Source organism: Chaetodon trifascialis, chromosome 10, assembly GCF_039877785.1.
Source record: "Chaetodon trifascialis isolate fChaTrf1 chromosome 10, fChaTrf1.hap1, whole genome shotgun sequence".
NCBI lineage: Eukaryota > Metazoa > Chordata > Actinopteri > Chaetodontiformes > Chaetodontidae > Chaetodon > Chaetodon trifascialis.
In genome coordinates this window covers 13,307,811-13,323,919 of record NC_092065.1, presented here as the reverse complement: position 1 = coordinate 13,323,919, position 16,109 = coordinate 13,307,811, and the positions used below count along the sequence as shown (strand labels likewise).

At 42.9% G+C, this 16,109-nt stretch overlaps 1 protein-coding gene across 6 annotated transcripts in view; it reads left to right on the top strand.

Annotated features, from left to right (window-relative positions):
* Window positions 1-2,646: 2,646 nt before the first annotated feature.
* Window positions 2,647-16,109, top strand: part of mef2aa (myocyte enhancer factor 2aa) — a 57,521-nt gene continuing 44,058 nt past the window's right edge. For 2 of the 6 annotated variants that reach the window (XM_070971389.1, XM_070971387.1), the window contains exon 1: window positions 2,667-2,812. The gene's annotated coding sequence lies outside the window, so the exon portion shown is untranslated. Of the gene's footprint in view, window positions 2,813-16,109 lie in introns of all 6 variants that reach the window. The other 4 variants (XM_070971385.1, XM_070971383.1, XM_070971390.1 and 1 more) reach the window with 3 other exon arrangements.

The following is a 16,109-nucleotide window of genomic DNA, read 5'->3' as shown; positions in this document are numbered from 1 at the left end:
AATGCAGTCATTTGCACGCTGTATTTACTGACAGTGGTTTTCCAAAGTGCTCCTGAGCCCATGTAGTGATATCCTTTATACAATCATGTGTTCACAAAGTGGTGAACCTCACTCCATCCTTGCCTGTGAATGACTAAGCATTTCCAGGATGCCCCTTTCATACCCAATCATGATACTATCACCTGTTACCAATGAACCTATTTACCTGTGCATAGGTGTCTGGGGCAGTGAAAGAGAAGTTAAAATGTCTCTAGGTTAAAGTCCCATGTTGGGTATTGAAATCAGTGCTTTAGCAGTACATTCTGTGATAGTTCATTTTGTACCATTTAATCCTCTGAGGCTTCCAAATGCTTTGTTTTTACCATGAAATGCAGTTTTAGCCACAAATAATTATCATATGGAATAGAGTTAGGATTACGAAATGTGCCTCTATATTCTCACCGAAAACTTGCCAAAACTCTTAAATGGTAGTGAATACACCATATATGTATATATACAGTATATATATATGAACAAATACACTGGTGTATGTGTAACAAGCAGAAGGGAGTATGAGAGTATAAATGAAGCATCACTGTGCCCATCATAAGAACAACAACAGTTCCCTGTTGGATTAGTATTTAATTTACATCTCGACTGATCTGTGAAAACCTGGCAGCTTTGCACAGAGTTTGCAGCATAAAGCAAAAGAGGACTGAGGCTCAAGCAAACTGCAGGAAGAGCCAGCCCCTGTCGCCTCATGCGGCCATAAAGAACGCCCTCTTTTAACGTGAACTGGTGCATGGCCAAGACCAAGAGCAGGAAAATGCAGACTAGATACTGAACGTCACACAATTTTGTTTGTTTGTTGTTATAAACTATGACACAAGAAGTAATTTAACTGATAAATACTGAGGTGAGGTTAGTTAAAAGCTGTGTTAAAAGCCATTAAGGACAAGCTGTGACTCCTTCGCCTTGAGGAAACAGCAGGGACTAGGAAGACTAGACATGGCCTTTTCCTTCGGGATTGGGACTAACTGGTGAAAAAGGCAGCACAATACACTTGGGACCAGGCGAGACTAGACTAATACAAATGAGCTACATACAGCAGCAGCCATACTCTGTGAAAATGCATTTCCTTCATTAGTGAGCATGCTGTACAGAGTAATAAAACAGGATGCAATTAGAGGAGGATGTCTAAATAATAATGCATTGTTTTACTTTTCAGCCAGGGTTTAATGCTACCGTCAAATCACTGATTCTGATGGCACCGATACCAGATTGCTTTGACTGCTTTTTCTAAAACACAGAAAGAGATGTGAGCATATTCAAACTTAAAGTGAATTAGTGTGGTGACTCTTTGTCATTGACATTTCCGAGTGACACTTTAAGTAATGTGTCTATGAAGTCCTGTGACAAAGTCATATGATAGAGAAGCAGTCATTCAAAAGCAACACGCCACGCCTTCACTACCAGAAGCCTGATGTGTGAAACTTGTGCAGCTTGTATAACCTCATGTGATTTCTCTTAAACTCAGGCAGTGGCCGAAACAGAGGATTCAGATCCTTTGCTGAAGTACAAGTAGGAAAATCACAATGTAACAATAGTTAAGTAAAAATCCTGCATTTAAAATGACACTTAAGAAAACGTTGCACAACATCAAAGATTATGGTTTATATGTGTAGAAAATCTGCAGTAATTATAGCTTTCCATATAAAAGTGCAATATTTCAAAGTGTAATATGTAGCATAATATAGCAGGGAAAGAAAAATACTTAAGTAAACTTTAGAGTTAATGCACTTTCCAACGCTAATCATAACAGGCAGGCATGTGTAGTTACTCTATATTTACCCGGCCACACGTCCATCAAATGCACATTAAATACTACTCAAACAGAAGATGCTAATTGTGCTGAATTTGCTATCGCACCTGCCTCCTAACGCAGTAAAGAAAAAAAAAAAAAAAAAAAAAAGACCAGGCACCACACCTCCTCTAATCCTGCACATACACGTGACAAGCTCAGACGCCAGTCAAAACACGTCCCGCCCCCCTGCTCTGATTGGCTGTCCAACAGACGCAGCAGATTCTCAGTGGCTGCAGGGAGTGTCCTTCATACTAAATTCCATTGCTGTTGTCTTAGCGATATGACGTCAAATGTGTCTAATGTGATGAGGCTGAGCAGTTTGGGGGAAATGGTTGTCCAAAAACAGACTTCAGTAACATACAGTTGGACTTTTTTGTTCGTTGTTTTTGCCCGTTAGTCCTGTTAAAGTTTCCAGAAGTTTAGCTTGCAACTGTCTCATTCTCAGGGCTGTTATTGTAATGACCATGACAGTAGTCAAACGACAGCAATATGTTAAAAATCTATGAGTATACACACACACACACACACACACACACACACACACACGACAGCAGTAATCAATAAAGTGGGTAATGTGTTGTGTGGAGGAGCCCATTACCACTTATATGCGCTTTTACATCTGCCGAATAAACACACTTTTACTACTTGTGCTTATGTTTCGATGTGTGTGTGTGTGTGTGTGTGTGTGTGTGTGTGTGTGTGTGTGTGTGTGTGTGTGTGTGTGTCTGAGAGAGAGAGAGAGAGAGAGAGAGAGAGAGAGAGAGAGAGAGAGAGAGAGAGAGAGAGAGAGAGGCAGCTCGTCAGATAAGGGGAGGAGTCTCTCACTGACAAGAGGGAGACTGGCTTTTCGGAGTTTGTCAGCTCCCCCCAAAATAGCAGTCAGCGTGTAAATGTGAACTGAAATTACGTTTATCCACCGGAGCCACCGATATAGAGTGTCTATACACGGCGACTGACTTGGGAGTAAAGGTGAGTAACGGAAATAGAAACAATGTTGCGGAGCGTGGCGGCGGAGCTGTAGCGACGGAGAGTGAGAGCAGAGAAGCGCAAGAGGGAGACGTAGAGTGGATTTGGGAGACATAACTGTTAGCTTATATCTCTCTATCTCCCCGTCTATCTTCTCCGGGGTACGTGCCGAACAGGGGATACGGGGTGTAAAAGCCGTGTCATGTCACTTAACATCAGTCATGTCACGCTGTCGGGGAGGTTTTGGGGCCATTAAAACGCCTCAGTGTCTGTTATAAAGGGTGCAGCCAGGCGCGCGCGCTGTTGATACCACTCAATCGCGAGAAACTTTTCCAAGATTCATCGCCGGGATGAAGCTTCACCGCACGTCCTTCAACACGGTCCTTCCGTCAGCTGCGACTCCTTCGTAACTCCTTCGTAGTCCACCGTGGGACCGAAAGTGTCAAGCGTTAAACTGCACTTTGTAAAACAGGAGCATCGTTTGGGCAAAATAGTAATCAGTGTGTGTACAATAACACGCCGTTGAGCCGTCGCAACAAGCTACAATTCACACAGCAAATATCCCGGTAATAGAAGTTCAGGGCTGATACTGACTTTACAGCAAAGTGTATGTTTGCACATGATGCAACTTCTACAAAAAACATTTCCCAACCCACTCTGAAATCATTATTTGATGTATTTTGAGTTTTGGACATGGGTTGCCAGGTTTGATAACTGCTTGACGTTAGTGCCATTGAAATGTAGATGGTGCGGGTCAGCTCGTGCACGGTGGCATCACTGCACTTGCTTATTGCCATACACGTCGTTACCCGTGTTGTCCCTTTATCTACAGCATACTGTGATCTATTTAACAGGAGGAAACTTGTATGACACCAAGCCTGAGCAAATGTTATTTTGCCACTTGAGCGTGACATAGAGTGATTCAGGTCCTTGTGTCTGACAGAATATTTCCTGATTTTCACCCACTCCCGCTTTACTTTATTGAAGAGAGATGATGGGTGATAAAGCTGAAATCAGCTCAGCTGAAATGGATCCAATCGGGTGAATCAATGTGGCTTGTTTTGGAGATAATTGTTATCTTGGTAGACTTCTCACTTCATAAGAAGATGCCACTTTTTTTGGGGGGGGGGGGGGGGGTGTTAAAGTTACAGGCTATGGGAGTAAATTTCAGGTCAGCTGTATGGGCAGTTTGGTAACAGAGGGGTGAGATGAGGAGGGATCTCTGCTGTCCGGTGGGTCTTTGAATCTCCGGGACTCTTGTGACCTTAACCTCTTGCCAGATTGGGCAATGGCCAACAGTAACCTGACCTTCTCAAATGTTTCTGGCGTATGTCTGCACCAAACATGTCTCGTTAATATTGTACAAAAGGGGCAGCTTTTTATTCCATCGTAACAGAAAATACCACTATCAAACCTGAAATTGTTCCCAGTCCACTTCTCTTTCCACTAGTTATACTGGTGTTAATTTAGTTTTTGGAAAAGTTTTGGTTGCAGCTTGTAAACTGTGTTTTGTGTTATTCATTGGATAAAATCTAATATATGTTTTTTAGATCAGCACATTCTGAGACTGTGTGTTGTTCAAGAATGATTACATTGCCTTTGGTCCAGTAGAAAATGTTTTACTTCTTACAGCATATCCCTCAGTTTTCAGGTCGAACCAGTGACAAATTTTATTGTTGAACTAATTCTTCACGGGCACGAGTTCTTGCCGCACTATTTGAGCAATCTTGTATTTTTCACCGTTATAGCCATTCTAACGGCATGTACATTACCATAGCAGCTGGTTGCCACTGATTTCCAAAGCAAAGCAGTAAAGCACCCTCCAATCTGTAGTCATTAGCTTCTGTGCTGCCCCAGGCCTCGCCAGTAATGGGCCTTGTTGCTCATGATCCACATCACGTGAGCTCTTATGTCTAATGTGTGGATGAGGGATTCTTTCGACGCTGCTGAAATGAATATCATTTTAACAATTCATGTTGCATATTAGTCAACGGAATGAATATGATGTCAGTGGAGGCTCAGATAGAGCCATCGTGAATGTCTTTTTTGTGCATTCGGTGAACTGTGGTTCTAACCTCAGAGACCCCAAAATGTCCCACCTTTACTATCAAACCCAGATGTCAGTCCAGCCCTTATCTTTTAATCAATGATCTGATGATGGATGGATGCTGTTCCACGGTGACTACCACTGTTTATTAACTGTTTTCGCCTTGTTACATGTAATGTTTGTGTGCCCCTGCATGTCTCTGTAAATGTGTGTGAGTGCGTGTTAGTCTCAGCACGAGTTCTCAGTGGAAAGGGAGGAATGAGAGGTGGTGACGGTGTGAGGAACGGGCAGCTGCAGCATCTTTTGCTGCACTCCTCATCCCACTTCAATCTCAGTGTCTCAGCTTCTCCTTCCAGGAGAAATGTGGAGTGTGTGGGCGAGTCGGATCTGCAATTAATGCTGGTTGTCAGAAAGAGAATGCTGGCGTTTACACGACGCCTCTGAATCACTGAGTGAAAGTCTTTCTCCTCCACTCTTCCTCCTCCCAGGACATTTTTCCAAGGAGGACAAAAAACACCAGAAAGCTGAAAGCCAAGGATATGCTGAATGAAAAATATGAGATAGAGGCTGAACATTCTTGGTCCAATAAAGAGGACAGTGTTTCTTTGATTGTTTGGTAAGCCAAGATGTTCTTTTGTACTGCAGATTTAGCTGTAACATTACAGCAATTATGGATATTACCATTGTTTTCTGATTTTTTAATACATTTTTTGATGTGATTGTGATTCTAAAGTGCATCTATAAAGGGCTGACTACTGTGTTAAAGTAAGTTTTAAGTACAGTTGAATGTTAAAAACTATTTCTTGGTTTTTGAAACCAGCTATGATAAGGAACTGAAACAAAATGAGGTTTCCCTAAGTTCATGGACAAATGCATTGAGGTCATTGGAAACCTTTTTTTCTCTCATGTCCATTCTTCGTGGACTTAATTCTTACCCAGAGTTTTAGCCTTTTTCTTTTTTTTTATGGGATCGTCACTCAAAGTGTCGTGATAATGCTCAGGCTCACACTGTAACTATTCAGCTTTCTCTTTGACTAACAAAAGCACCTTAGTAACATGATTCATTGTTTATCAGAGATCTATCATCAATATGGAGATTCCAGCGTTTTCCTGTGAGACCTGGAGGTTGGATGCAGAATTTTGAGCCTGGCAGATAATGTTTTAGACCCCAGCTCAGTGTAGACCGTCTGCTGTAGACTAAAGAGAAAATGCTTGCTCTGCTTTGTTTCTTGAAAACAAACAGCTGGTCGTTGTTGGACACCAAACCACTAATAAGACTTGAACTGTAAATTTGAAGCAGTAAAAATCTGATTTGAATTTCAAGTCTTGAGAAATGTTTTTTTTAATCCATTTTTCTTTTTCTGAGTTTGGCTAATGCTAAATAGGTCGTGGTGGGACCTTCGATTAGCACTGCTGTGTTCGTGGGTTCAGTTGCTGACCCCTTTCTCTCTGTGGTGTTTGCATGTGCTGCTTGTGTCAGACAGGAGGTTCATGTACTGTGATCATGGGGCACTGGTACGGATGTGAACTGGCACTGCTTGTCAGACAGCATCAACTCGCTAAATACTACTTACTGTTTTACATGGAGTGGTTGAGTCAGAGTTCAAGGAATTTTCATTTAATCATTAAAATACAGTACGTACATTTAAGTACAGTTTTCGAATACCGTTGAGTCAATTCACAGAGCTCATACTTCAGCGTTCTGAATATGTATAATTTATAAATACCACAATGACTGCTATAAAAACACTCAGCTCCGTCAGAAACCCTGCTGAGAATCTCCAGTATTGTTTCAGCTCTCTAATAGCCTCATGTAAGCTCAGAGGGTGAATGTATTACTCGCTGAGGCACTGTTTGTATAGCAAGGCAGCTCGCAGTGACCTTTCAACTGTCCTGCCCTTGACTGAGACCTCTGGTGGTAAGCCACCTCGTTTGGCACACTCAGCACATGTGCTGCTGAGCAGGGCAGAGCAGCTTAAGGCCGCGCCGTCTTTTCCTGTCTCCCGTGCTCTTCCAAACGAGGCCTGACCAGAGGTCTCCTCACCTCTTCAAGCTGGACCACACAGGAGAGGCAGCAGGAAGATCCTCAAGCAGAGCCGCACTCTAAATCTGCTGTTAATCTGCTTTTCGCCCCTATGATCCTAGTCTGTCTCTCACTTCACATCCATACCGTCCGCCGACTGTGAATCTGAATACAAACAAACAAACACATGGTGTTTTATAGCTACTGTACTATGATAACATAACACCATAGTTACTTTCTATCTAGTATACATCCAATTATTGCATTTTAGCCTCTATTTCAAAGCACAGTATATCTTTTCCTGTTCTATGCACCGTGTTAAAGCCACATTCTCTAGTGAGTAGAAAGAGTGGCACATGCACACGATGTGGTTTGGGAGGGTAGGGACTGTGGAAGCATGTGGTGGAGCAAGGGTCATGACTCTGAGAAGTCAAGTCATTTAGCACCTTTCTAAGACGCCTCCTCCACCTTCTTTGGCTTTCTGGAGTGCAAGAAAAACCACAGTATCACACTGCATCATCTCAAAAGTGAGAAGGCCACACTCAGAGGACACATAACCCAAACGTGTGTGTTTTGTGGTTTGGTTAGTCATTATTTTTTAGCTTGTTTTCCTTTTGTTAGCATGAAGAAGACACTTGCCTTGCTGGAGATGTAATAATAGAGGGTGGCTATGCTGCTACACAGCACTGTGGCGATATTATAACGTTGAATCATGTATGGAGCAAAACTGATAGTTGAAAAGGAAGTTAAGAAAGACATCTCTTTGCTGAGTCGCATTTTAGCTGAATTTTAATGAGACTGGTGAAATGAAAAAAACATAAATCAAAGGAATATATTATAATCTAATTTACTAGATCAAAAGATCCCCCATGATTGCTAATATACCCCACTGTATTGAATTCCTGATGTTCTGCTGTAGATCTTAAAAAGCATCTCTCACTGGAGATTTAACTTCTCTGGCTTTGTATGGAGTCGATTAAGTAGAAGCATCGCACGCAGACAAACAATTGAATTATGTGCAAAGTAAACTTTCTTCAAAGTCTGCCAAGCCGTCTGTGATGAAGGTGTTTATTCTGTGTTTTTACTGTGCGCTAAAATTGGTGATTTGAAACATCAGTTATGGCCTTAATCGCCATTTAATCCAGCCTCCCATTATGTTACTAAAGGCAGCAAGAAGTAGAGTCCATGGAGAAGTGTTTATCAATGACTGACATAGTAAATACAGCTGTGAGACCTGATGTCACAGCTCCTGCAGTGAGCGCGTTGACTAAAAGTCCAGTAGCTGCTGGAAGGAAGACTTGGATCTCCTGCAGCTGGAATGGCCCCGTGGCCTCCCGAGCTGCAGGAAGGAGGCCTGGCCTGCGATATCGTTGTTTTTCATGTTTGTCTGAGAAGCCCTGTGAACCAGGACAGCTGGGGAGGATGCGATTCCTCCCATTATTCTTCAGCACACATCAGCCGTATGAGTGGGGAAGGGAAGTGACCCAGCCCCCTCTTCTCCCTGGAAGCTGCTCCAGTCCACCGCAGGGCTCTGACTTGTAGTTCAAAGTTGTCTTCCTCTCTGCTGTTGGGGCTGAGCTCTAGCAGCGTGAGCACTGCAACGCCTCATGCACGTTCTTTTTGGCCAGGGCACGAGTTTCCAAACTGCTGTATGTGAGATTGAGATTCAGCGTGTTGCGTTTATGTTGTGCGTGCAGATTCAAGATTCAAGGGGGTGTAAGCCATGTGAAACATCATCTGTAGGCTATTGCAGTCACAGATGGCATCTTCCACTCTTTAAGTGTTGTACTCTGGCAGACCATATTTGTGATTTTACAATTTTGAATTAAAATTTTGTCTTTTAAAATGAAGGGCATTCAGAAAGTGTTGTCATTGATCTCCAGTCTCTAGATCCCAGCTCTCTATAGTGTGACTGTGATTGTGAGTGAGGTGTTGAGTCTGCCCGCTGTTTGTGCGTCTGCCCGTCTGTCCTCTCCCTTTCTCCCAGTCCACTTTCCATCTGTGTGCTGTGGGCTGCAAATCTAGTTGAAAATGGTGTAGTGTTTCCACCAGTGAGCGGTTGCCAGCCTGTATTCATGTCAGACTGTGTTGTTCTTGATTTTGTTTTCCTCCTCCCCTCAACCTCTGTCGCTGGTCCAACTGCCAGGGGTGTTCAGAACGTATACGGGGGTTGAGGGGGGCATCCATCATCAGCCGCTGGCCCTGGGACTCAGGACCAGAGGCTATCAGCAAACAGTTTGACTGAAAAGATTCCTGGAGAGGCGAGCAGCAGCAGGGCCTGTGGGGGTCTCGGTCTCTCTTTCCCTTTCTCTGTCTGTCTCCCTTTCTCTCTATCACACTGTTTGCACACAATGTTCACATGACAGCTAGCACACATCATCTGATTTGGGAGAAACTGTTGGCTGTAGCTGCAGAAATACCCCTCAGATTGTTTGCTCAGTGAATGCCGTTCAGTGATGTCAACAGATTTTCAAATGGAGATGAGACAAGAGAGGAAATCTTTCAGGTTGAAGTCAGTGTTGATGAGTGATAAAGAAATGGTGGTGTGCCTTGTGCATTTTTTGTGGCATTTGGATGGTCTGCGATTAACAAAGGTGAGCTCCTGTTTCCTGTTAAGACACAGCATTCACAAAGCAGACTCTGATTGTTCAAATTGAGATCTGTCTCTCATGGTGACAGTACAGAAGCCCAATAACCTAAAACCCCACGACAGACATTCGCGAAACCTGACTGAATCCATTTTCCTGCCACTATGTGTCACGCTGTGTTTTCAGAAATGGGTGAGCTGTTGATTTATTTGAAATGTTTTACATGAAGTGAAATGTGTGAATGACAGGGCCCTGCGAGATCATTAAAAGACTAATTGTGGAACATGAAATTGTAAGAAAGAGACAGAAAAAAAAAATCAATGCTGCTTTAGCGAGCCCCTTCCACTGTTGTTATGACTCATGGCCATCCTCACTGCTCAGATTGCATAAACCTTTTATGTAATGGAACACTGTGGGAAAGAGGCATCGAGTGGAAGATAAAAATGGGAAGAGAAAATCAAATATTTATTCTGAGCTTTTTAATTTTTTTTTCCATTAAAGCAAGACATTCTCTGAAGTCAGACAGTAACTAGAATCCTAAACAATATGGATCACATGTATGTGTACCAAAAACTGTCTCTCTGCAGTGCTCACTATTTATTTAGTTAAATCTGCCTGCTGATCGTAAAACATCGGGGTAGAATTGAATGTCTGGAATTGCAGTATCTAATCTGGATCCACAGTGTTCCAGAGATGTGTTGAGATCGGGTAAATGCGCTGCTGCTGAGACACATTATGCATGACGTCCCTAATATCCTTACACTGTGGATTCCCCCCGGAGGAAGATCTTGGTTCATCTTTGCTGTTTACCATTTCTGAGTTGCGGTCTGTGCAACATCAAAAGGCTTCCATGGCACTTAACACAGCTCGCAGGGTTCCTGGGAGGGTGGGGGACTGATGCTCCCTATGGTGTTGGCATTATTATTGTTCCCTGGTGTGAAGTCCATCTGATGATAGACAACCATGCAAATGGACACATGCCATCGCACCACATCAGACCACAGTCTCACACTGTAATGCGATGCAAATGTAGAAAGCTCTAGGACCATGCATGTATTAATTCTACTGTTTTTTTCTGTTTGTGTGTCTGTGTGCAAGTTTTAGAAAAACAGAAAGAGATACAAGATTTTCCTATAAATATTTGCTCCACCAGTTTAGAGCAGTTTATCTCTCTCTCTCTCTCTCTCTCTCTCTCTCTCTCTCTCTCTCTCTCTCTCTCTCACACATACACAAAGTAATGAAGTAGTGAAAATGAAAATTAAACTCACTCAGATGTGTGACGGTATTAGCACAAAAAAGGGACGACACAGGAAGTGTTCATCCACACAGAGTGCTGAATACCGACGCTGTGCCATGTCAAGACATTGGCTTGTTAAAGTGACATACTGTCATGAGGAATATTGGTGACGGAGGCCTTTTGCTCAGAGACATAGTTTGTTAAACCAACGGTGTTAATAGGAAGTGAGTAGTTAGCCATTAGTCTTGTCAGTTGCATTTTACAGCTATGGCGTGACATGCTATAGATTGGCTGATTAGAAATTATTTGTAAGGGTCAAGAGGTTAACGTAATAGAGAAGTTTCTCAAGTCACAATGGTGCTTCACGCGCTGCTACTGTGAGAAATAGTGTAGCATTAACAGTGTGAAACTCTAGCAGGACACTGGCGTCAGATTGTACCTCTCATGTATCACCAGTATGTTGGAGTCACAGAGCTAAGCATCCAAGTTTCCAGAAAATAAATACCCCAGCTGTCTTTGAAGAATCCTGGAGGTCTTTTACACTTAAAGTTGTTCTGAAGGTGTTTCCAGAAGACTTTTCGAACTCTCTGCCGCACAGTAAAACGCTTTCCGCTTTCTCAAAATGAAACTGTATCTCTAAATCCGGGGAGGGTGAAATGACTTATGTCTTTACTCTTTTTGCGAAATACAAGTTAAATGTTAACCATAGAGAATTGTAAAGAAACATAAATATGTATGATTAAACACAAACTGAGCAAGGATTTATGTCATTTCCAGCTACCACATTTGAAAAAAAGAGGCAAGCAGGTTAAAAATAGTTGGCCAAACGTCGCGGGGTAGATGTAGTATTTTACCTGAGTTGTGTAAGTAAGTGTTGTTAAACGACCTTCTGTTTTTTTCAAAGATGGTTGGGTCATTACTTTTCTGAAAACTGGGATGCTTAGCTCCTCAGCTCAACAGTAACAGTAATACATTAGAGGCACAAACTAGGTCTAGTAAGACGCTATAGCAGCTGCGCTGTACGTCTATGATATCTCCGTATCTCAGTTGTCAAGCGCATTCATTTTTAATTAGACATAATTCATCACCCTACGCTTGCATCAAGGAAGTTATCATCATTTTCTTTGTTCATAAAAGTTTCACTCAAATATGCGTCGAGGGATTTACCTTGAGGAGGAGAGTAGCTTTTCTACATGAAATGGATATAACTGTTCGGAGAGGGTCATCTCTTTATCCTTGAGAAACTGAGAATCCATTCATTGGCTGGGCTCGAAAACCTGACTGACGCAAATGGATCATTGGGAATAGAAGTGTCCCAGCAGTAATTATGTTACAACGCCGCTGCCGCACACTACCACAGAGGTGGGATGGGATGGGCGCGGGGTGCTTCTTTTAGTCTTGTTTCCCTTACATCTTTCCACATAGTTAACACAGTCATACTGTCTTCTCTCTCCCACTCTCTCTGTCTGACTCTCCCCCCTTCCCCACCTCTCTCTCTCTTTCTCTCTCTTGTTTTCTTTCTGCCTCTTCTTCATATGCACACCTGCTATCAAACCCAAACACACACAAAGTGCAGTGGAAAGTTTCTGACTAACATCCACCGTGCTCCGCCGAGCTGCTATGTCTCGTCCCTGTGTCGAATGACTCTTAAAGTCAGGAAAAAGTTGCTTGCCGATCATGTCACCTATTTGTCACTGTTGTCTTCCTGGCCTCCAGATCCCCGCTGCCTGTGCCTTGAAGCTAAAACAAAAACGTCTGTCTCATTTTTTTCCCTGCTATCCAGGGCTCTGTGGCACTAAGTCAGTTAAAAAAGAGACATGAAATTAATGTAATGTCAATGGCGTTTTCTCATGAAACCCCAAGGCACTTAGTCAAAGTCACCTTGCATAGTCCTCTCATCCCCTGACAGTACTGTGAGAGTGAGATGGAGGATGCCTGTCTGGTAATACTGTCAGCATATGATGTCCTTTGGTTATTGGTTGTTATATCCACTCATCGTCATTCAGATTTTGCAGATGAGATACATGTCCGGTATTTATCTGAAGAGCGACATCGTTTCCGTTCAGTTGGCTGTATAACGTGTCCTACAATGAAACATTTCTCAGCAAGAGCAGGTTCATCCTGTGGGGTTTTCCTTCCTTTTGATGTCATTTTGGAGGTGATAAGTAGCTTTCCGTCTCCTGGTCCCTGTCTTACGGCACCATCCCCCAGCCCAAGCAAGGTGCTAGCAGCACGGAGGATTGTTTGAACTTGCATTGATCCAATGTGGGATTACAGCTGGGTCATTGGAGAGTTGGACTGAGCTACCAGTCATCAGGGCAGATTAACCACTTGCTGTCTGCTTGGCTGCTATTTCAGTTCAGGGTTTCACTGCTGGCTTTGTGGCTGTCCCTACCGTGCAGGTCACTGTCTCCTATTGAACAATGCATTTTTATGTCTAGATCATAGATTGAGTCAAGATCAGGTTTAATATGTAGAGGAAAGACAAGAAAAGATGCTTGGCAACTCTTCTTTCATGGTTTTAAATCTGGGCGCAGTTTGCGAAACATTTACTTAATTTTCTCAGTTTTTCTCAACATTTTTTCTCAACACCATATCCAAATCATTTAACCCTCTCCTTGATATGTTATCTATGTTATTCTCAGTATGAGAAGTGTCACCCCAAGCAATGCTTTTACAGAGGAAGGGGAAGTGCTGCAGAAAGTCCATGGTTTGCAGACTGCCCCACCTCTCGCTACATTTCTCAAAGCCTCCTTTTTCACTTTTTGTTCGCATGCCCTTGCGATAGCTCTTATTAATTATATCTCATTAGTTGCCTTGGAAACTGAGGTGAGGGAATGTATAACATGAGTTCAAAGAAAGAAAGAAAGAAAGAAAAAAGAAATTATGAGAAAAAGCAAGCAAGAAAGAGAGAAAGAAAGAGGGGTGGGGGGGGCTGAAAATAGGGGATGGAGGAAGTGGTTGTTGAGGGATCAGCCGTGTGTCAGATTAGCATCAGGAGACATTAACACTAGCGATGCTGCTGGGGCCACAATCCTGCCTTTCACTGCTGGAGAGGGAGATAAGCGCACTCTCACAAAAGGGAAGAGGGAGAGAGCGTGAGAGGGCTGGCTTGCCTCCACTCCCCCCAGGCCAACAGCCCCATTTACAGGTACAGCACCTCCAGATGAAAGCAAGAACAAAGAGGTGGATGTTCATTTCCTACCGCGCTGGTGTCAAGGCTCCATTGAAACAAATCGGTAAAACTGTGGATTTAGGTGCTTCGCTTTATGTCTTCAGTCTGCCAGAAGCTAATCATATCTGAGCCACAGTGTTGACACTTTGAGTTCGATACACTTTGGGACGTTGTCATGGATTATTTCACTGAATTCCCATATCAATGCACATCAGATTACATGCGTGAAGGTTTTTTTTCCCGATACTGTTGCTAAAACGGTACTTACAAAATGGGACTGGTGTCTAGAAATGTTGCCTGAAATGGTACTTTAAACAAAAAAAAAATGAAAGAAGAAGCGTTTAGAAGCTTTTTTTATTGGCAAATTATAACTTGAAATTGAACAATAACAGTAAACACTTTACAGTATACAATAGTATTAAATATATAAAAATGAATAAATACAACTGATTTACATAACACATTTACATAATAAGTATAACCTAACCTAACCTAACCCAACTACAGTCATTTAAAACAGTTGCAGTACTCAACAGCCAAATACTTCCATGGTTATTTTGCAGAAATATTGTATTTGTTTTCTCTGGCAAAAAACCCCTTTCCTGAATAATTGCATGCAAACTCATGAAATGTCAAGAAGCGAAAAATACCTATTTTCCTCCTTTGAAAGAAAAATACGACTGTACGCCTTCTGACAACTAAGACTAATGTAGCTCACCAAAACTGTCGTCGTTAGTCTTTCCAGTCTGTCATCACCAAATTAACCCTTCATTTGGTGAGTTAGATGTAAAAACATTCTGGCTTTGTATGCTCTTTTCCCTGCTGCGTCTGGCCTCTTTGGGGGTAGACCATTGAATGAAATGTCAAAAATTGCCCTCAAAAAACCCCCCACTCAGCCAGTCACTGATAGCCAATGTTTTCATCCAATCGCCTCTGGCATTTTGACTGATTTTCAGATAGCTACGAGCTAGTTAGGCTACGTGCTGCTAGATCAATGTACAAAGAGTGCTGCCATTAGAGTGCAGTGTTAACTAGCCATGTAAGGTGTAGCTTCTGTTGCCTGTAATGTCCACTTCTGAGCACCGCAGTGCAACTATTTCGTCAGACATTTAAGTGGCACTGAAACAAGGCACCAAAACTGTGTTGTGAGTTTTGGTCTGGTAGATCCCGTACATATAGGACCTGGAGCCATATTGCCATCGGGTTTTGGTACCCAACCCTGATCCTCTCAGAAATGTTGTTCTGTCATAATCATTTTATTTCAGTGTATATTAACTTGTGTTGTGAGTGCTGTGATTCAGTCTTATGCAACTGGTGGAGTGTTTGAATAACAAGGAAAGGTCTCTGCCTACTAATTGTAAAGTGAGTGGCTGAGAGCAGCGTGTGCACGTCGTCCAGCCCGTGTAATGATCCTTCCAGTAAACATAATAAGCACACAGAGTGAAGCCACAAGAGATGAGCTTCTGTTGTTGTTTAGTCTCAGACTTACAGTCAGGACAGTAATAAGGGGAAGGATCAGAGGGGAAGGGTGTCCCTGAGGTGGTCCCTCCCTTTCTTCCTCCTCTCCGTCTCTCTCCGGCTCTGTCTGACTCCCCCGCAGAGGGCATGCAGAAGGGTCCTCAATAACAGGAAGTGGAGGGGCAGGAAGTTGAGTCTTGTCTGCCCACGGCCTGTGGTAGGATACCGAGGCTAACGCTGCCTTGCACAGGAAGCACAACTGTCACGGCTACGCTCAAGACTTTGGCTGCTGTCCATCACCTTCAAAGAAGTGGAGGCACATAGTGGGTGCTTCTGAGCAAGTCAGACAGGGTGAATTTTCAAAAAACCTTTCATATATTAGATTTTATTTGGACATTTGATACCAGAAAAGATTAGAGTAGATCTGGTATGATTATTTTACAAACGTACAGAATAACACTGGCCTTGATTTTGTTCATTAGGTAAACCTGCAACATAAATCTACTATGTAATTTGGTTAGCTTTTTATATAGGACAACAGTTGAGGGAGTAATGCTTCAACTTTGTGTGGAGTGAACACAGGCTTACAAGCAGAGAGGGAGGCGGCCGTGCTGGATCCAGTAATTACACTGGGAATTGAGCATGTTTTATTGATTGTGAAAGGGCCAGGCCTGTCACCAAGCCTCCCGGTGTCTCCGTGGTCCTCACTGGCCCTCCTGTCACTTGACCAGTCTCACACCTCGTCACAGAGGATCAAAGCAGCTCTGGTCAG